Raw genomic sequence first — 21,911 nt, forward strand, 5'->3', positions numbered from 1 at the left:
CAACCATCTCTAAACCAGAAAGCCCTGAATGGCAATGGTATGCTGCTGTGAATGGCTTTGTTGGGGGACATTATTAAATTAATGTATCCTATCACTATGATGTCACGAGAGGAATACGATAGTCAAGATGTTCTATACGGAAGACAGCATGTTCTCTACCTCCCTCAGGTGTTTTTATACCTAAGGGGAGCAAGGAAGACCCAGTGCTCTTTATAGACTGACATAGAATGCCTCGCTGAAGTGTAGGAGGCACCTAGCCTGTCTGCACTGTAAATTACCAGCCCACGCTCAATATTAGGCTTTGATAGATCTATGACATGATGGCTGCAAAATAGAAATCAGGTGCCAGTGTCAAAGCTCAGCTTCACAGGGCCAAGAAGGAGACTTTGCGTATAGATGGTACCTACCTTCCTACTAGGTGTGTAGCCGGCTGATGGGGCAAGTAGAGGGCAGAAATATAGGAGAGGCACAACAAATATTGCAAGCTGCTACAAAGGTGGGGATATTGTTTCAGGAATGAATTCCCTTTTACGGCATTGTCAGCATTGTCGCGCGCTAGGTTCATTTAATGAGGACGCCATTCACGTTACCCTACACATGGCCCATTCTTCTACGAAACACGAGGCTGTGTGTTGCCCAAGAGATACTGTATGGTCAACGCCACAGGACGCATTCTATGTATTGAAATGAAAGTTGATGCTCTCATAACGACTGTAGGTTGAGGAGAGGTCCTGCACAGCAGGGGGTGAACATACAGAGGGTACTGGCTTTGTGATTGCAGAGGTGATACATTTATAATGAGCAATTGGAGCATAGCATACCTTACATATTCCAGGCATTGTAAAAGCAGGGCTGGTATGTTATGTGGTTGAATGTGATGGCCAGCCCCTCGACTCTCAAGAGAGCTGACTTATAGCGCCCGAACAAGGGAGAGGGGGCATTGTAAAAAGTTAGCCATAGTCATTGTGCAGTGTGAGGGGGCAGAGGGAGGCAGTGTGATTTGAAAAATTGCTTTCACGTTCATCTGTGCTCAGTGGTACTAGGACATCAATTAGCGACAGCGCTATTTCTTTGTACAATTATCATTATCTTAATGATTTTAAATATTAATGAAATATGTGAGATATGCACCAAGCACCTTGTCATTTCTTTCGTTATGAATGAACAATTATAATTATAATATATACTGTGCCTCTTTTTTGTCTTAACTTAAGTATTCTCTTTTATTGCTGCACCATGAAGCAATGGCTAAAATCTTCTCAATAAAAAGCTTTTTATTAAAACACTTGATTTTTATTAATGCAATAAATCTAATTTTCTAAGTCTTTCAAAAGTGATAACTACAGCTTGTGTGAATGGTATTTTGAAACTTGTATAATTCCAGTTAGCTGGAACTAGATGAATTAAGTCTACTTCAGGCCCAAATATGTGGTATGTCTTGTAGCATGTTTAAAACATTGTAACTTTTTGCTCGAACACCATTGAAAAGATTCCCATCTCTTGCTGCAAGGTGCGCATTCTATTGCTGTAAAGTGGGCCCATGTCATTTTGCACAGTTTATGCCAGACCTGGTGCTTCCCATTGCATGCTGGGACTAGTAGTTGTGTTTTCTCCATTGTACGAATGGGCCTACATATCCCAGTATGCGCAGTTACATGCCAGGACTGGCTCAAGGTGTTACTCATGACATGGGGGCACTTGGCAGCTTAGGTAGGCCACACTTCTGATGTCCATGGAACAAATAAATAATTAATTGACTAAAGGAAAACGTTGCAGAATACCTGATTGTCCTCACAGTCAGAATGTATTTCAAGGCCACAGTCCTATGGTTATGAGGCCCGACCTGTGCCTCTTTCTTGAGTGCTCTAGAACTCACCCCTGCAAGTTTACCTGTGGTTTTCACAGAATTTGCAGATGGTTAGCCATTACACAAAATGTCCTTGATGGATGTGGGATCTGAGACCTTCTTGAGGCTGGGCTGGGGAAAGCATGTGCTATCCTTGACTAATGGGTTCTATCTCTCCCTTTGCTAGACAGACTCAACTTCCAGGGGCCTCTTTATTACAGAGACTGACTAAGTGGTTTCATATCGTGACAGTAGTTAAATCTGGTTAATGCTATCTCTGGGTGCTCAGTGGATTGTGCATACCCCTATCATGCCCTTATTGGGTCTCTACACGTCTCCTCTGTGCTTGATGGTGGGGTAGGATTTCATCATCATCATCATCAAAATAGGTTTATTCAAATACAGCTTATCAAACTGTACATCTACAAATCAGGGTAATACAGTTAAGGTTAAAAATACAAAAGTAGAAAAAAGAAGACTTCATCAATATAATTCATCAAACAGTACATATACATGATCAGGGTGATACAATAAGTAACAGAAATACAAAAATAGATGAATGCACTTCATCATCATCACAATCTAAATATAAAAGCGTCATTTAACATTTTTTTAAGACTAAAAATGATCAATGGTTACGTAGTTGCCATGTAAAGAATTTAGGCGGTTCTATAAGCCTGCAAATTTAAGTTCTTCGAAATTTCTATTATAAACTTTTCCTCAGCCTGTTCTGTAAAGTGCAAAAGAATAGCACATGAAGACTATTTCTTCAGCAGGCTAGGTAATGCCCTGCCCAAAGGCGTTTATTGCTTTTAGTATCCCAGCACTTTGTACCAGGATACTTATTGGTTTTATTTTCAAGTTGTGAAATGGCGTGTTTGCAGTTTCTCAGTTTGGAAAAGAAAATTCAAAACAAGATGGCTGCCATGGATCAGTAAGAAGGTAACTGCACAGTCTATTATCCCTTTCTGTGGTGGCCTTTGCTGCGATGGAGCTGTGCCGGGAACACAGAGTGTTCCTGGCACCGGCAAGGGACAACGGAGTACAAGATAAGTGTGGATGGTTTTGGACTGGGTGGGTATGTGGAAATTAGGTCTGTGGGTGGGGATAATGAGGGGAAAGGTAGCGTGGGGGGTGCACTTAACTTAATAGCAGCTGAGAAGGTGGTGGCCTCCTGCTTCTGAGGAGGCTCGGAGTGGGGGTTTTACCATGTGGTAAATCCCCTGTTCTGAGCCTCCTGATTGACTGGGAGACAACCACCCCCCATCCCCCAGCCATGAACTAATTTGTGTTACGCCATCACAATCACAGCAAGGGTTGTTTTCAGTTATATATTTATCCGTATTTTCATGTGATGGGAGTTCATCAAATTGCAGTCTTTCAATAAGCTTCCTTATGATTAGTAATCATGTTTAGGTAGGATTTCTGGGGAGATTGAAACAAAGCATTTTCATAGTATAGTGCTAGTGTGCTTTTTTTGTTGCATAACTCTTGTTATAAATTCATATATTTTTTTAATACATGGTACTTCAGCACAGTTGATTCTTATTTGGTGACGTCATGCTTATACCAATGCATCCTCTCTAAACCCAGGGATTTCAAACTTGTCCTCACATAGCACAGCCATTTAGTTTATTTTATATCAGCCGTCCATAGTTCGTCTTCTGTAAGAAGCTGAGTTAGTTTGGTCTGTGGATTTGACCACACTGATAACCCCAGAAAAAGCCAGAACTGCCTCCAATGCAGCCTCAAACTATTGCCCTAACAGCTCTAAATAAAGGTGTTAATTGACAGTTGATTTATTTACTCCTGCATTTGATTTCAGGAATTCACGTTCTGTTTCACACACACAATGTGTGACTTAATTGACTAAACACCAGCACCATATTATGCTTGCCCACAAGATGTTGCTTTATTTACTTCCAAAGCAGGTACTAGAGCATTGCCTCCATAGTTGGCTATGAAACATTTGATTCCGGCATGGGACTGCCTCAAGCGTATTGACAGATTCTCAGCATGTGTTGACCATGTGCATTTATTATTAATGCAATACCCACATATTTAAAAGATTTAACTTCCTCCATTGGGGTTTGTTGAATGTGACATTTTGGTGATGATTTACTATTCTTTTTCCCCTCGAGAATGATCTCTGATTTTGTCACGTTTACAATCATCTTGTGATCGGCCATGAATATACAAAATACATGTGTAACATAGTCTGCAGAGCTTTTGGTGTTCTACTTATCAAAACAACATCATCCGTGCAAGCAAAACTCGGAATTAGACATCTAAGCACACGTTAGACGTCAAGAGTCAATGATGTTAGAACTAGATATAGATGAAATAACATTGGAGCTATTACACTGCCTTGTCAAACACCAGAGTTCATACCAAACATTTCAGTTCTGGTCCCTGAAATATGGTATTGAACAAATGCAGCAGTGTTAGAGTACAGCTGCACAATTACACTCAACAAATCTCATTCTATACTCTATTCCCATAATGTGGCCCTGCCCACAGTGTCAAATGCTTTCGATAGGTCCATAAAGGCCAAAATAAAGGCCAAATAAAGAGTTGTTCCTTTGACCTCCACATATTTCCCAAGTATCATGGATAAATTCAAACATTGTTTGGTTGTTCCCACTGAAGCTCGAACCCCCTGGTGAGTATCAGATAATAAACCACCTTTGTCCACCCATAGGCACAGTTTCTACAGCACACACTTACACCAAGCTTTAAGGGAAATAACACTTAGGGAGATCAGTCTGTAACATGCATAACGTGACCAATTGCCCTTTTTAAGAATTGGTACTATAGTACTTGATAACCAGGTGGCAGGGAGTACACGCTGTATAAGAATAGAATTCAAAGTAAAGCTGATAACTGGGGGATGAAAGACAGTACAATATTCCCTATTTGAGAGAAATAGCCTTATACAAATAAATGAGTTATCATTTAATTGACACATTTTTAGTAATGCTTAATCAGACACCTGCAACTCAGATTTTCCAAGCACATTTATCAGAGGTTGCACCCATGCTACCACCTCAACTCACAGCAAGGATAACCCTAGAAGATGACGTAAATATAGGTTGACGGTAGACTTAATAGGGGATACACTTGCAGGTAAACAAAGTCTTTTTTGCCAGAGTTCTGAAGCTGAGAGAGTTCTACAACTAGTTCCAGTTCTAATGTCGCTACAGGTGTAGAGCACCGAAGTCCAAAAGACATTTTCCATGCAGAGCCTTTAAATGAGTCTAGACTCTTTTACATTTTGTGGCGAAAATAGAGGTAGCCTATAATATCACTGCCATTACTTTAATTAAATACGCTTCTAACACATACATTATGAAACCATTCTAGTCCTTGAATATGGTTTCAGCTTTATGCAAGGCGTACACGAAATGACCGCCCCATCTCATAGTAGAGACACATTCTAACCCCAAGTACTTGTAGGACTTGATTTGCTCTAACTCTTCCTTCAACAAATAAACTGTGACTACTTTCCCGTCGTGTGAAAACACAATTGTTTTGGTTTTCTGTTTGTTAATTTTATATGGGATAAAGTGCCGCTTACTGTACATTATTAGGATGTTGCAAGTCACTGAGGTGTTCTGTGACCAAACAGAGGAACGAGACAGAAGGCTGTATCCCTTTATTAGGTGAAAAAAAATTCTAAGGTGACTTGCAATATCCCACGGTACAGGATATTTTATTCCTCATAACACATGGCCATAAACTGACATCCCATTTAATACCTGGACTCTTGATTAATATGATGTAAGAGATCTTGCATTTGTTGTTCTATATAATCAATCTAGAATCTGTTTGGATTTTAAAAAGCTAATATGCAGCTCCTGATGTGTTTCAGGAAAATAGTTTAAGCAGTTTAACAAAATACATCAAAACAACGTTTTCATGTTGCGCTTTAAAATTAGTACTAGCACAGAGCTTCATGCTTACTTGTGGCGTTAAACTCTAGTAGAGTACAAAATACGCATCCTGTCATAAACAGTTTCTTGTCAATTAATGGCTGTAAAGTGTCACGGAAAACTATTTTACAAGCAAGGAATTTGAAAAGCTTGTCACAGCTTTAATTAGGTGGTGCAATGATAGCCAGAATTGAGCTCTGTGCTTCACTCAAGAAGCAGGCATTGCGATGTCACAAATGAGGCGTAATGACTAATTATAGAGTAGTTGTGATGTCATTTCCATATAAGTGGTCAGTTGTCATGTCACAAGTAACCTTCAATGAGAAAATCATTTCTAGCTATTGCAGGCTGCCAAGTATTATACGAAAATTATGTCCAGGCTTGTATATGGGTAGTGCAGACTTCCATGTACTATAATATGATCATTGGTACAGTAGAATGCAGACATATCCAAGACTGCAAAATTAGCTCAATAGTGTTTACTCAAAGTCAGGTGTTACTAAACCTGAAGAAACTGCATAGGAGGCAATTGCAACTTCTTTCGTCTCTGGCTTGCACGCAAAGATACAGGTGCAATTGGAAATATAGGCATAGGGTTGAAACACAAGCCATTATCCAAAGTTGCCACAATAGCAAATCATTGTGTGGTGTGCCATTAGCAAAGGAAAGAGAATATTGAGAATACACATATGACACTTCAACTGCAAAATGTGAAAGGGCAGGGACCACTCATCTCAAGGGGTGGATTCAAAGGAGGATTTGGTGCAGAGGAAAAGGCGGGGGGAGAGTCCCTCATGGGAATCAACAGGGACAGCAGGAAAAGTATGGAGAGTGTATAGATCGTATGCCATGTAACTATTGTAATGTAATGGTTTATTGAGAAGCCACCTTCAACACAGGGAGTGCCTTCCCTCCCCACCCAAGGGATTATGCAACAAACTGTTTAACAGATTCTTTTCTTTAGCCCTATCTCAGACACATATCATGCCCCTTGGATCCCTCTCCCGGAGCTAACAATGAGCCAAGAACAAAGCTGGTGTATGGGAAATATATTGGTATTTATTTAAATAAAAGTAATAGAACTTAGCACGGAAATGTCAAACACCCTTTATATGTGGCACAACAGAATCAATTTCTTTCAACATAAAGAAATCACAAAAGTGAGTTGAAAAGAACTCAATCACAATTCTTAATTTTCTGCAAATGTCACTTCAAGAAATAATTACACTGATCTATAGTGAAAGCAATTATCATTTAGTGTTGTGCGATTTTGATTTTCCTGCAGGGTTAAAAGGCTAGCTGTAGGATTTCACGATTGTTACAAATGCATATGGCAATTATGATTTTGCCCACACTTTTGGTTTTAAAAAAACACAGGGTGATTTAGCATTTTGTTTTTCCGGCCCCCCCTACTTTGGTCTGTGTTGGGGAAGTCGGACAGAAACATTTTAATTATTTGGGTAATTTGGGATTTCAGATCCACCCCCCTCCACTGAAAGGCCTGTGTAGGGGAAGCTGGATAAAAAGGTTGGACTGATTTAAGAACAAAGACACCCCTCTTCCTTAAAGAAGTCGGGGTCAACAGGCCAAGAATGATTACCCAATTTATGTATAGGCTATAGTTTTCAGCACAAACTGGGAAGTGAGCTTTGTTAATTTCGAATTATAACAAAATTCACCCTGTAGTTTTCTGCTAAATGGGGAATTAATTAAATTAATATTTTTAGTTAAGTAAGCTAAGAATGTATGCAGTCCCCCCGCCCTGCCCACTATAAAGGAAAATGATTCAAGGCAAGCAGACTCCCCCACCTTTTGGGTTCCCAGGGCTCAGTTCAATTTACATAGAAAGCCTCTGTTTAAAGTTCAGGAAAGCCAACTGTATCTCAGGAAACTCTGGTAAAATAGTGCTGGGGTCTAGTCACTCCACTCTCAAAGATGGCCTCCCAGTGTCCATCATAGGAACGAGTCTGCTTTGAGGCCTTCCTAGAAATAGACAGCTCCGTCCAGATGCATTCTCAGCAATGTCCTCTGGTACTTCCTTACAGCTGTCAGATGGTACGTTCCAGCAGCCCTCTCTGTCTCTCTGTCTGTCTGTTCCTGTGTTACCTTGTGTGTCTCTTTTTTTCTGTCTGTGTGTGTGTCCCCTCCTCCAAGTGCAGCCCCCTTATATAGCAGCGATGACACCACCAATTTACAATCTTGGGGAAGTACCCTGCAATAATTCCTGCAACTAGGATTGGACAGTTACCCTTCTCTCTCCTCCCAAACCCAGCCTCCAAGTCAGGATTGGTTTAGGGGTCTGGAGCAACTTATGGCAATTCCCATTTGCAATCGCCATTTGTTCTCCTTTCAAATCTTTGCCAAAGACTAGTTATGTATCACAGCTTCATAATTATGCTAGCAACTGCCATAATATACACATTTTCTGATTCAGCTCATAAAGGGGAATTAGATAAGCCGACCGCCAGGTCTGTATCATGTTGCACGGTCATGTGGCACATTTCTGCGATTTCCATAAAAAGCATAACAGTTATGAATATGTAAGTTATTACCCAAACCCCTAATTGTATTCTCCACCCACTCAGCAACTCACACATTTGGAACATGTTTAGATCAGCCAGAAACACATCTTAGATAGCCGTTATAGTTCCAAGAGTGGCAGGTGGATGAATTTTATATCTCCAAAATCGACTGGAAATGAACTAAACAATTGTACATAGATGAAGAAAATCTGCCCTATGATAGCTGAGAAAAATACCTAAATGATAATAGTCCTTTTAAATTAATTGTGAATCTTCATGTGGGACAAATGGCCCTTCTCCTGACTTCCGGACATTTGTTTTCACTGGGTCAGCCTGTACCCAGGTTTTTTTTTTATCAGTCTCATTTGTGTTGGAAGCTTGCTCTTTGAAGCTGTTGCCCCATTTTCAAACATATTAGTCATGTTCCAGCCAAGGGGAACTTCTCTTGCAGTCAATGCCATCAGAGCCAGGAGGTCTGGAGAACACTAAATTTCAACACCTTTAGCAGTACACTTTATTGCAGTTGGTAATAAAATGGGAAATGTGACATCCAGGCTGGGAGAGGGAGATTTCCTTGTGAAGCTTGCCCACAGACAGCAAAAGCGTTTGTCTTGGGCTGACATTTTTCCATGAAAACAAAGTGGCTTTTCAAATATCACTGGTGTTTTTTATGTGAAACATAACATACATTGATTTTTTTGTCAACCCGCACATTATGGGGCCGATTCATGGAACAAATGTGCGCCGAAAATCTTGCCGCAAGCTGACGCAAGCATGAAAAAGCAAGCGCACGCACACGCGTGCGATTCATGGAAGGGCCTGCATGTATTTACTCCGGGATGTGCGCCAAATCCGAGCGTGGCGCACATGGGCGCACACGTCACAGCAACATCCCGAACGCTGTGCGTGATGCGCACAGCGAAAGCGCACAACGTCGGCACACACACCAAAAAGGGGGCAGAACACAGGGCGGAACACGCGGAATGGGGAACAACGCATGAAAAAGAAGGCATAACTGGGGAAGTACTGCAGGGAAATACACGGAACGCCCACACGCACGCGAACAACATATATTCATGGAATCAAATACGGGAAACATGCGCACGCCAAAAGATGCGCACAAGCATCAACATGTCCACCACACGAAAGCAGGCGGAAGCGTCCCCGCACGCAGTATAAAAGTGCACGCAAACAACAAACACATATATACAGCTAAGATGAATGCCCCATTTGTCGCAGGACTGATCATGGGACACCGCAGGAGGAGGAGAATAGCCCGGCCCTGCATTTTTTTGCCCCGGATCAGCCTTTTTGGGATGACTGATGACCAGGTCTATGGAAGGTATAGGTTTCCACCTCGTATCAGCCTAGACCTGGTCAGGGAGTGGGGAGATGACCTTACACCCTGTGCTCCCAAGCATTGAGCCCCTTTGGCGAAGGTGCTCAATGTCCTGCATTTTTTGGCCACTGGGTCATTTCAGAGGACAACTGCCATAGTCGGGGGGGGGGTCTCACAGGCCATGCAGTCACGCTGCCTACATCAGGTGTTGGCAATCAAGACTGCGAGCCCCTCAGTCTGCAGGAAAATATACATGCCCCAGAACACCCGCAGAAAGGCAGGCCGTGGTCCAGGACTTTTACAGGGTGGCACACTTCCCCAAAGTGCTCGGTGCCATAGATTGCACCCATGTGGCCCTACGTCCACCTATGGCCACTGAGCACATCTATCGAAACCGCAAGCACTGGCATTCTATCAACATGCAGGTTGTGTGCGATGCCAAGGGAATCATCACCTCTGTCTATGCAAACTACCCTTGGTCTACCCATGACAGTTTCATATACAGAATGTCCGCCCTGATCCGGGCCCTGGAAGCTGGGAAGCATGGCGACACATGGCTTCTAGGTGAGTACAAATGCCTGTGCACATGCATGCATGTCACACACAGAAAAATACACAAACCCAACTAATCACAACCATTATCACATCCCCAGGGGACAGTGCCTACTCTCTGAGCAACCACATGATGACGCCAATCCGGAACCCCACCACACCACCCCAGGTAAGATACAATGCTGCCCATATTGCAACCAGGCGCATAGTGGAGCGCACATTCGAAGTGCTCAAGTCACGCTTCCGCTCCCTTGACCGCTCTGGCAGTCAGCTACTCTATGCACCCCCAGTAGTGTGCAGGATCATTGCGGCAGCATGTGTCCTGCACAATGCTGCAACACGGTGGGACGTACCGTTGGACATGGTGGTGCCCCCACATCCCCAACCACAGGCACCACTGCCCATGGGAGGGGAAAGGGCACGTGGCGAGGCAGCCCGGACCCAGTTTGTGGCCACATTTTTCACCTAAACTCCCACCACTGCGGAGTGCACACAGGCCTAGCACATACCAGGTGACAATCAATGATGACAAAGAGACAGTCAACTGTCACAACCTTACCACCCTGAGAATGTTGCCACGGAAGTGCTACATTGTGTGCACCCCTAGCTACTTAAACATAACCAATCCTGTGTGATCGAAAGGAACACATGCAAGGTGTGTATCACACCACCCCCTGCAAAACAGCCCATGACAATCACTGGTATGTCACCAAACCCTCCCAACCCACATCACCCTTGTCTGCCTCACCATGACATGGCATGCAACAGCAAATGCCCAACACATGACAAATTACATACGAAGTGACATGTGATGAATGGAAATAGGCCCGAGACAATCCAGCCTCACATGGAATCAGATGAAATGACTGACCAACAACCTCCCACACATACAAAGTCATACACAAATGCTTGCCACCAGTGGTAGCATCAACAAAAGACTGAATGCCTGTTCTCATGCACATTGGCCAAGCCAAATCCGCTAATCACTAACCTGTGTGCTGTGTGTGTCTCCTGCAACACACTGCTCAGCACACAGCACAGTGAGCAGCCATTGTGTTGGGGATACACCTTGAGCATCACATAAAAAGGACAAACAACAAAAATAACCCATTGACGCATGTACACGATCCCCAAATGGTAATTGATCATGCGCTGCAGGGACACAGCGTGCCAGAGACGGCAATCTGTGTGCACCTGTGGGCATGGAGGGTGGTTGTTTGTGTGGTGGAGCATTGTGTAAGTGTGTGTGTCAGTAGGGACATGCACTCAATATACGCATGTGAAATCAAGTGACCCTCAGTGTCCTGTACACATCACATGTCAACATTGCCCATGTGTACACCCTAGCATGTCAAACCACAACAATCCCCTGACACCTGAAAACTAAAGACAACACAGGGACAGCCATTGACCAGCAGAACACATCATGTACATAGTACCCCACAATGACAATGTCAGAGAGTACACAAACACTGTAGCCCAAGTTTACTGTCCAACAATAAACGGCCCTCCCTCATTTACACATCACCATGACCTTCTGAACAACTGTGTCTGGGGTCTGTAGCCTTCTTCCTTCTAGTCTACCTGGCTTCAGGATCCCCCTACCGCTTGGCCTCCATGTTCCACCATGCATGTAAATAGGATCCAGCCCCCTCAGAGGCCACCTTGACTGGTAAAAATACCAAATTGCAGAGAACTCCAAGGAATCAAACCCCCAAACCAGGGAAAAAGCCTTTAGCTACCAAAAAACCCTGTAAGAGTCTCCAGTAGATGACTTGAAGTCGCAGAAAATGTCCAAGCACATGTCCAAGCAGAATGATAGAACAACCCAGGTAGCACAGTTCAACAATGGTCCAACAGGATGGGCAGCATTTTCAGTACACAATATACAATGAGGATGCAACAACTGATGGGTAGTGTCACAGCTCCGGTCTCCAGGCGCAGGAGTGGCATGCACCAACCACCCCCTCCGTGGTCTGGGCGCCTGCAAGCTAAAACTTACACATGCCTCAGAGATCCCGGTGGGGAAAGAGGGTCAGGGATCCGTTGTTTGGTAGGCATTGGTATTCAGGATATCCGGAAAGAGGGGCAGGATAGGGGAGTTGGATGGGCAAGGGAAAGTGGGCAAAATACAAAATACAACTATTGACAATAACACATATGCAATCAGAGAAACCATGTTCTTCATGCACATTGTACAAAATGGGTCAAATGCAAGTCAAAGAGAAACTTATCTCTGGGGTGAGTGCTGGCCTCCTGCCTGCGCACTCTCAGGTCCGGTAACAGGAGCAGTTCAATGCTGCAAAGAGAGCGTGAGTTACTAATCTGTGTGTGTGTTTTCACCACACACACAACACCATTCATGCCTCAAACTAAGTGACTTCTCCACAAGCAAACACTCTTGTCTGCTGCTTTGTTCGTATACTTCAGCTTGCCCCTGTGATGGTACATACACTGTCAATGCAGTAAGGCTGGTGCACGTGGCCCAAGGGTAAATGGAAACCCAATGTGTTAAGAATCACACATGATAGAATGGTCCTTGGGTGAGCTGTTAGATGTGTGTGGTGAAGTGCGACATCAGTACAAGTCGTGTTCTGCCAGCCGTGGATTTCTATAGGCAGCGCACGTGTCAATTTGCACATGCAAATGATATGCACTGCACTCCAGTCTGTGTGTCGCTGGGTGCCCCCGTGGGCTGTATCAGTTACTGCCTATGAATGCTACTGTGCTAATAACTTAGCTTCTACTCCCCCACCAGTGGAGAGGGCAGGAGCCCCCACACCCACCCACCAGGAACGAGGATCGAGCAAAGAGGACCCAGCGAGGAGGTCCCCGTACGGAGCACGCTGCACCTACGAAGCAGCCCGCCCCCCCGCCTGCAGCCACCAACAAATGCTGCATCCAGCCCTGCCTGGGCACCCCATCACCTCTACGGCATCCCTGGCCCCCAGTGTTTCCCTGGGACCGCACACGCCGACATTTACCTAATTCAAAATGTCGGGCGCGATGCGGCACGAAAACGAGGCTGAGACGCCTCCACGTTGCTAGGCAACGCGCGTTCGTATTTTACACAAAAATACAAACATCCGCCGGCAGGCGGAAGAGCCGGCGGCCATCCAAAGGCCTCTTAAGGCCAGTCGAGCCTGTTTGCTCCTCTTCTACTCCCCCACCAGTGGAGAGGGCAGGAGCCCCCACACCCACCCACCAGGAACGAGGATCGAGCAAAGAGGACCCAGCGAGGAGGTCCCCGTACGGAGCACGCTGCACCTACGAAGCAGCCCGCCCCCCCGCCTGCAGCCACCAACAAATGCTGCATCCAGCCCTGCCTGGGCACCCCATCACCTCTACGGCATCCCTGGCCCCCAGTGTTTCCCTGGGACCGCACGCGCCGACATTTACCTAATTCAAAATGTCGGGCGCGATGCGGCACGAAAACGAGGCTGAGACGCCTCCACGTTGCTAGGCAACGCGCGTTCGTATTTTACACAAAAATACAAACATCCGCCGGCAGGCGGAAGAGCCGGTGGCCATCCAAAGGCCTCTTAAGGCCAGTCGAGCCTGTTTGCTCCTCTTCTACTCCCCCACCAGTGGAGAGGGCAGGAGCCCCCACACCCACCCACCAGGAACGAGGATCGAGCAAAGAGGACCCAGCGAGAAGGTCCCCGTACGGAGCACGCTGCACCTAAGAAGCAGCCCGCCCCCCCGCCTGCAGCCACCAACAAATGGTGCATCCAGCCCTGCCTGGGCACCCCATCACCTCTACGGCATCCCAGGCCCCCAGTGTTTCCCTGGGACCGCACGCGCCGACATTTACCTAATTCAAAATGTCGGGCGCGATGCGGCACGAAAACGAGGCTGAGACGCCTCCACGTTGCTAGGCAACGCGCGTTCGTATTTTACACAAAAATACAAACATCCGCCGGCAGGCGGAAGAGCCGGCGGCCATCCAAAGGCCTCTTAAGGCCAGTCGAGCCTGTTTGCTCCTGTTTGCGCTCTGTGGCGGTAGTGTGGAAAATCAGCCCTGGATCAGCACAAAAGGAGCCTGGGACCCGCACCTCTGCCCTCCCCGCTCCAGGTAAGCTGCCACTGCTACTGTGCCGCTTAATCGACTATTTAAAGTCGGAACTCTATACCTCCTTGCTCCCACACACAGCCCCTCCTCTAGCAAAGCACAATCCCCAATTTGCTATATAATGCAACTCCTCAGTATGCTAACTAATTCGACTCTAGGTCACCCATCCACCCCCTGTGCACTCTGCTAGTGACCCACTGCCTGTGCACCCTGCTATGTTTTATGCCTTGAACTGCTAAAATCAAATCTAGGTGACCCACTGCCTGTGCACCCTGTTATGTTTTATGCCTTGAACTGCTAAAATCAAATCTAGGTGACCCATTGCCTGTGCACCCTGTTATGTTTTATGCCTTGAACTGCTAAAATCAAATCTAGGTGACCCACTGCCTGTGCACCCTGCTATGTTTTATGCCTTGAACTGCTAAAATCAAATCTAGGTGACCCACTGCCTGTGCACCCTGCTATGTTTTATGCCTTGAACTGCTAAAATCAAATCTAGGTGACCCACTGCCTGTGCACCCTGTTATGTTTTATGCCTTGAACTGCTAAAATCAAATCTAGGTGACCCATTGCCTGTGCACCCTGTTATGTTTTATGCCTTGAACTGCTAAAATCAAATCTAGGTGACCCACTGCCTGTGCACCCTGCTATGTTTTATGCCTTGAACTGCTAAAATCAAATCTAGGTGACCCATTGCCTGTGCACCCTGTTATGTTTTATGCCTTGAACTGCTAAAATCAAATCTAGGTGACCCACTGCCTGTGCACCCTGTTATGTTTTGTGCCTTGAACTGCTATTTTCGAACTTAGGCGCCCCATCGCCTGTGCATACTGCTAGTGACCTATGCTTCTCTGCCTGATTGCCAATATCAATTCCAGGTGACCCACTGCCCGTGCACCCTACTAGCTACCCAGGCTGATGCTGTGATTGCATTAGAGCACAGCCTGCCTGTACTGGATTACTGCTCCCAGTCCAGGTGCCCAGACAGCTCACTGAACTCTAGCTCTACCCACCCAGCACCCACCAATATAATGCTAGCACTCCTCACCATCATCATGTTCCCTTTTTGTATAGTCCCTAATATTACACCATGCACCAGAGGACACTTCATCAAGGTTGGCGATGGATTAGTTAGACCAGGTTGTCCACGCCACTTCCCCATCCCCTGCCCCACCCCTTTCCTCCCCACACTCCCCCCCTTCCCCATACCATCTCCTCAGGCACACAATACGCCCATCACCATCAAGAAGGTAGCAACCTCAGACATCCTGTGCCTTAGTCCTAACCCGCCTACACACAATCACACCATACCCATCTGCATTAATGACACAACCTCACCCATCCTGGGCATTGAAAGACTCTATAGACTCATGTCTAGAACCAAAATGTCCCTACGAGCTACCTCACTCACCACTTCACCCAATACACTGACCAAACTAAACACCACACCTACTAATTTCCAACACAAAAGATTCCACAACGCACCACTCAAACACCAAACCAATAACAAAACCACTGACTCTTCCCCCATCGAAGGTAACACACCACCCCCGGCCCCCACCTCCACCCTCAAAACTACACTCATCAATGCCCGTTCACTAGGTGCCCATGCTATAGATATCCATGACCTCATAGAAGAACAACACCTTGATATGCTGGTGGTCACTGAAACCTGGCTTCACCCAGCAGCAGGACCACTTCTAGCCCTTGCTATTCCCCCAGGATTCAGCATCCTGAGAACTGACAGGACAAATACCCAAGGAGGCGGAGTTGCCATAATAGCCAAAACCTCCCTGGAAATCAGAGAATGCCCAATAGAACAGATACAAGGTTATGAACTCCTATTAGTCAAGTATACCTCCAACCCCAAAAGCACCACCAACCTACTAGTGGTGTACAGATCACCTAACAAAAACACACACCCTGACTTGGACATCCCACTACTCCTAACGCCCCTCATCAAGCCTAAAACCAAATGCATAGTCCTCGGTGACTTTAACCTAGGATACAATGACCCCCTCGACTCAGAAGCATCTACATTTTATACAGCCATGTCAGAGATGAACTTCATACAACTGGTAGATAAACCCACCCACTCAAAAGGAAGAACCTTAGACTGGCTTCTCACTCTTAACTCTCGAGTCACCATTGACTCCATCCTCCCAATCAACTGGTCAGACCACTATGCAATCAACTTCACCATAGACAACACCAGTACCGAACACATCACCCCTAAAAAACCAGAAACATTTGAGACTAGAAATATCAAAAAGCTCTCTTCCGACAAACTCATTCCAGCCCTGAGTGCCTCCTTTGCCCATATGGTTCTAGGCACCAACAACCCCTCCTATCTAGCAGAACAATACCAACAATGCCTCACCCAAACCATCGACCTACTTGCACCCATCATCACCAAAACCCGTAGACCTGATAAACGCTCCTGCTTTTGGTTTAATGAAGAACTTATAGCCTTAAGACGCACAAAAAGATCACTTGAACACCTCCATAAGAAAAACAACACCCCAGAATCGGCATCAGCCTTCGCCGAAGCCAACAAAATTTACAAATCAGCAATAATCACTCAAAAAGCCAATGCATTCAACCTCCGCATTGCTAACGCGTCCTCAGACAGCAAAGAACTCTTTACCATTCTTAGAGAGCTCGAAAACCCCTGTCAAATCTCAGCACCTTCAAACGCTAGCAAAGACTGGTGCACCACCATTCAAAACGCACTCTCATCCAAAATCCTCCTACTACAAAATAAAATCGATAGTAAAAAAATACTCCTAGCTGACAAAACTCCTCCCACCATATCAACGACCACCTCAAACGCCACTACTGGTCCTCCATTCCAATTCTCACCAGTGACTAACAAAGAAGTCTTTGACACTATAACGAAACTCAAAGCCTCCAACTGCAAGGAAGACCAATTCCCATCCCATCTAGTGAAACTATGCGCCCCCACTCTCACACCTATCATCACTGAATTCATCAACGCCTCCTTCCTCACAAACACAGTCCCCACCAGTATCAAAAAAGCTTGGGTGACACCACTTCTAAAAAAACCTTCCCTGGACCCAACAATACCCACTAACTACCGACCCATCACAACGGTCCCATTTCTCCTAAAAATAATCGACAAAATAGCCTACTGCCAAATTCAGAACCACTTGGAACAACATCACCTACTAGGAGATCGCCAGTCAGGTTTCCGCCCCAACCATAGCACAGAGACAGCCCTCCTTGATCTGAAGATCCAAATGGATGCCACCAGAGAAGCAGGTAAACTCTGCCTTCTGATGCTCTTGGACCTCTCAGCGGCCTTCGATCTGGTTGACCACGACAAACTCTGTAACACTCTAGCAAACAACTTCAACCTAGCTCAGAACGCTACCAACTGGATCAAATCCTTCTTGGCTGATAGGACTTCCAGAGTATCCATCGGCAAAGAATCAGCAGACCCAGTGTCTGTCCCTGCAGGCGTGCCGCAAGGCTCCTGCCTATCCCCCACTTTGTACAATGCATACACCAAGCTATTATTTGCAGCCTTGGATGCCCTGGGTGTCATCTATACTAATTTCGCCGATGACACCCAAATCCTCATTCCTCTCTCAGGCAACCATGAACAAGACTCCCTCCTGGTTAACCAAATCTACTCACTCATCCAAAACTGGATGGCTAACAACAGCCTCTGTCTCAACGACGACAAAACCGAGCTCCTCATACTAGGCTCCTCCAGCAAAATCAACACCCTTGAGCCCGCCTTTAAATCATTCACCATCGATGGAACCATTATCCCTGTTCTTAAACAAGTCAAGACCCTCGGCGTGTACTTAGATGCCACACTATCCATGTCTAAACAAGTAAACACATTAGCCTCATCCACTTCCTACACCTCTAAACTCATCTCCCTCAGCCGTAAATTCCTCTCTACCAGCAACTGTGTTACTCTAGCCAGAGCACTCATACTGTCTAAGCTAGACTATTGTAATATCCTATTCCTTGGCACCTCCAAAGCCAACATAGCTAAACTTCAACTCATGCAAAACAAAGCCCTCAGAGCAGCTTTAGGCATCAAAAAATCTGAACATATATCCAACACCAGAAGAGACCACCACTGGCTCCCCATACAAGCCAGAATTCAATTTAAAACCCTGAGCATCACCCACAAATGCAGGGCTAACAAAGCGCCCAAATACCTCAACAACACAGTCTTGATGAAGCCCCAGACCAGACTCCTCAGGTCCAACAAAAACGCATTCCTTGAAACCCCCAGATACAAAAGAGAGAAAGCAGGGGGCAGCAACTTCAAAATACTGGCCCCCAGATATTGGAATGCGCTACCTACCTACATTATGAATGAAACCTCATTCCCCAAATTCAAAAGCCTTCTGAAGACTTGGCTCTTCAACAAGTTCTAACTGAACCAGTGCACTAACCCCCTCCAATCAATTATTTCACCTGACTACTTTGTATATTAGTGTATATTGTTGATTCCTACTATTGTATATTTTTGATTGTTATACCTGTACACCTCTATGCTCATTCTAAGATTGCATTATCCCATTGTCTGTAACTACGCCGTGATACCCCCGGGTCTGGGCGTATAACAAATGTAATAAAATAAAATAAATAAATAAATAAAATATGGAGCAGGGGGGACTCGAGGATATCCCCCTGCGTGTGCCCCTGACAACTTTGAAAGTTACTTGGCATTTGGTCATCAACACGGCTTAGCTGGACTGTGCACATCTTCCCCAATGCCTGGCCAAGCTCCCCAGCACTGGCGCTCCTTAGCATGCATGTGCGAGGGGCCTGGAGGAAGGTCGCCCTGGGTGTGGCCCCTCGTGCTGCTCACCTTGCTTGGAGATCCTAGAAACACGTGTGCTTCTGTCGGACGTCTGAGCACAAGCCCCGGCATTCTGCCTGCGCATGCATGCGCACATGTGCACCACCCAACGTGGCCATGTTTTTGTAGTTCTTGGCCCTGTGTCTGCTGGGAAAGGTAGTCTAGAGGCTCTTTTTCCTGCAGAAAGGGCATAAAAGCTTTTAATAATGGTGGAAAGTTTCCTGTGTGTGTGTCCTCATGCGGGTTGTCACTGGGACATGTCTGAGACCTACATCCGACCTCCTCCCACCATCAGTGTGACTTTGACAGCCAAAGGGTGCAGGCTACTGTCTACAGCATGAAGTGCATCAAGCACATGTACAGGCAAGAAAAGAACATACATCACAATCAACATCAATAAATGGACATTTCAATAACGTACTCACCAAAATTGATTGCAGACATGCCGTGGAGAAAAAAATAATAATCCCCACTAGGGGTGTTAACACAAGTAGTACAGCAGCAGACAGGCCACAGATATGATGAAAGTCCAATGCCCTCGTGTAAATGGTTGTAACACCGAACCATCCTTGCGAGCCCATGGATAGGGGAAGCAGGAGTGGCATATGTGTGTCAGGACCCCAAGCTGAAAACATATACACAAGACAAGCTTGAAGGGCCCAGCTGGAACAGACAGTGGATGCTTTCAAAAGCAACAAAGCACCACACCGTCACATGAATGCCCAATAGACAAGCAATTTTAAACTATATTAACAAATTAAACTAACTATAAAAATATAAAATCGCCACATATGACCCAGGGGGGAGGAACCCAGGAGTGGGGAGGTACAGGGTGCGATGATGTCGAGGTAAATAAAAAATACCTCCATGGGCTCAACGCCTGCGCAGCCCGACCTGTGTGGGTGATAAGTCGTCGTTCTCATCACCCTCTTGCTCAAAAGGTTGACGTGCCTCTGTCTGCTTCCTCTGGGACATCGAGAGGACCCCCAGAGTAGCTCGGAGGCAAGCATGGTCTTCCCTCAGGGCCTCCCTGTGTGCCTCTGCGTGAGCAGCAATTTCTTGACGCAGAGACACCATTTCAGCCCGGCGTGCCCTGTCTGAGGCCGCCATGCCCAGCCTGAGCGAGCGGGCTGTGGACTGTGCCGCCCGCTGCTGGAGATCCACTTGCCTAGCAGGGGGGAGCATGGATTGGGCCACACGCTCCATGCTCTGAGCGATATTATCAATTGCTGCCCCCTGTTGTTCGGAATTGGCAAGCATGGCTTGCTCCCACTCAGTATACACTGGTGGCACGCGGCCACCGTGTTGCTGGGCTTGACACCTGCGGGGCCAAAGGACCCGCCGTCCTTGCTGGGTTGGCACCGCCCACGGCTGCAGGACTACATTCTTCCATTAAAGTGATGCCCCAGGCACATCAGCAACTGGTGTGGAGTGTGACCCTGCGTCCCGATCCACCACAGGCGGAGGTCCCACCACCGTCTGGCCCCTCAGTGCAGGTGTCACGGACAGAGGAGCATCCACATCAAAATCACTCACCGTTGACGAATGGACCCGATGCACATCCAACTCGACATTGTCGTCAGAGTAATCATCCGGGCTAGACTCATTGCCAGCCCTAGACCCGATGGTCAGGAACACATGTGGATTCTCGTGGTCTACCACCCCACGACCCCCACATGTGCTGGGTTGCTGGTGTGATATAAACCCTGTGCCTGGCATGACAACACCATCCTCTGGCTCCATTGTGTCATCATCTGAAAAGGGGAAATAAAGAAACATAATTACACATGTCAGAAGCACATAATCCACACACACATAGACATCACATTGACAGCCAACACATGAAGCAGACATGTCACACACAAATGAGAACCTGGCATGCATCCAGTGGCCTTGATATGCAAACACATCCCAAAAGCAGAAATAGATGTGTATTAATAGCAAAGCCTACACAAGTACAAAAAGTAGCATATGAACTCCATCAGACACCACCTCGGTCAGGCACATGTCACAGGCAGAAATGACAGATGGCAATAAAGAGATGGCACATACCATAAGCATGTCTGAACTGCAAATTGACCACTGCTGCAAGTGAATCCAAACACACAATGACACACGTAATATGCATGTACACATGCATCACTAAACCATCATCCCCTATATAGCTCCATCCATCTGCAGCTCAGCCCGTACCGGGTGGCATGGGCCATGCAGATATAGTGAATCTCCCAAGCAAAGCAAGGGCCTGCAACCAGGCATGAGGGACCATAACGCCCATTACGGTCTGAGTTGCAGGACATGAAGCCTCCACAACACCCCTCAGGGCCTGATTGAGCTCATTGTGCTATGAATGTGCCCTATTCCATCATTCCTTGTGTAAAATCTCCACGGCCAGGCCCCACCATATTAGCTAAGTGGGCCTGGGCGTACACATACAGCACAACAGTGCACCTTCAGGATTATGCCAGTTGAACATAACGTGTGCAATGCAGAAATCTCACCAGCGTGAATATCAATCAACTACATATTAGTCTGTCAACAAAATAGCTGCGGAAGACATATGTGTAAATGAACACTTTCACAGACACATAAGTGAGTAGTTGCAATGTTGCACTACACAACGTTGAAGCTGCTTGCATATGTACATGTGAAAGTGTTCAAAAACACCCCTTGCCCCATACACCTGTATTGTGAACATGAGCAGCATCCAACACAGCAAAGCAAGCAGCTACAACCCTGCTTGCTTTGATGTATGTGGAAGTGTACATATACACATGTGAAGGCAGCTCCACAGTCATT

The sequence above is a fragment of the Ambystoma mexicanum genome, chromosome 7q, assembly GCF_040938575.1.
Source record: "Ambystoma mexicanum isolate Mex_15411 chromosome 7q, UKY_AmexF1_1, whole genome shotgun sequence".
Classification (NCBI taxonomy): domain Eukaryota; kingdom Metazoa; phylum Chordata; class Amphibia; order Caudata; family Ambystomatidae; genus Ambystoma; species Ambystoma mexicanum.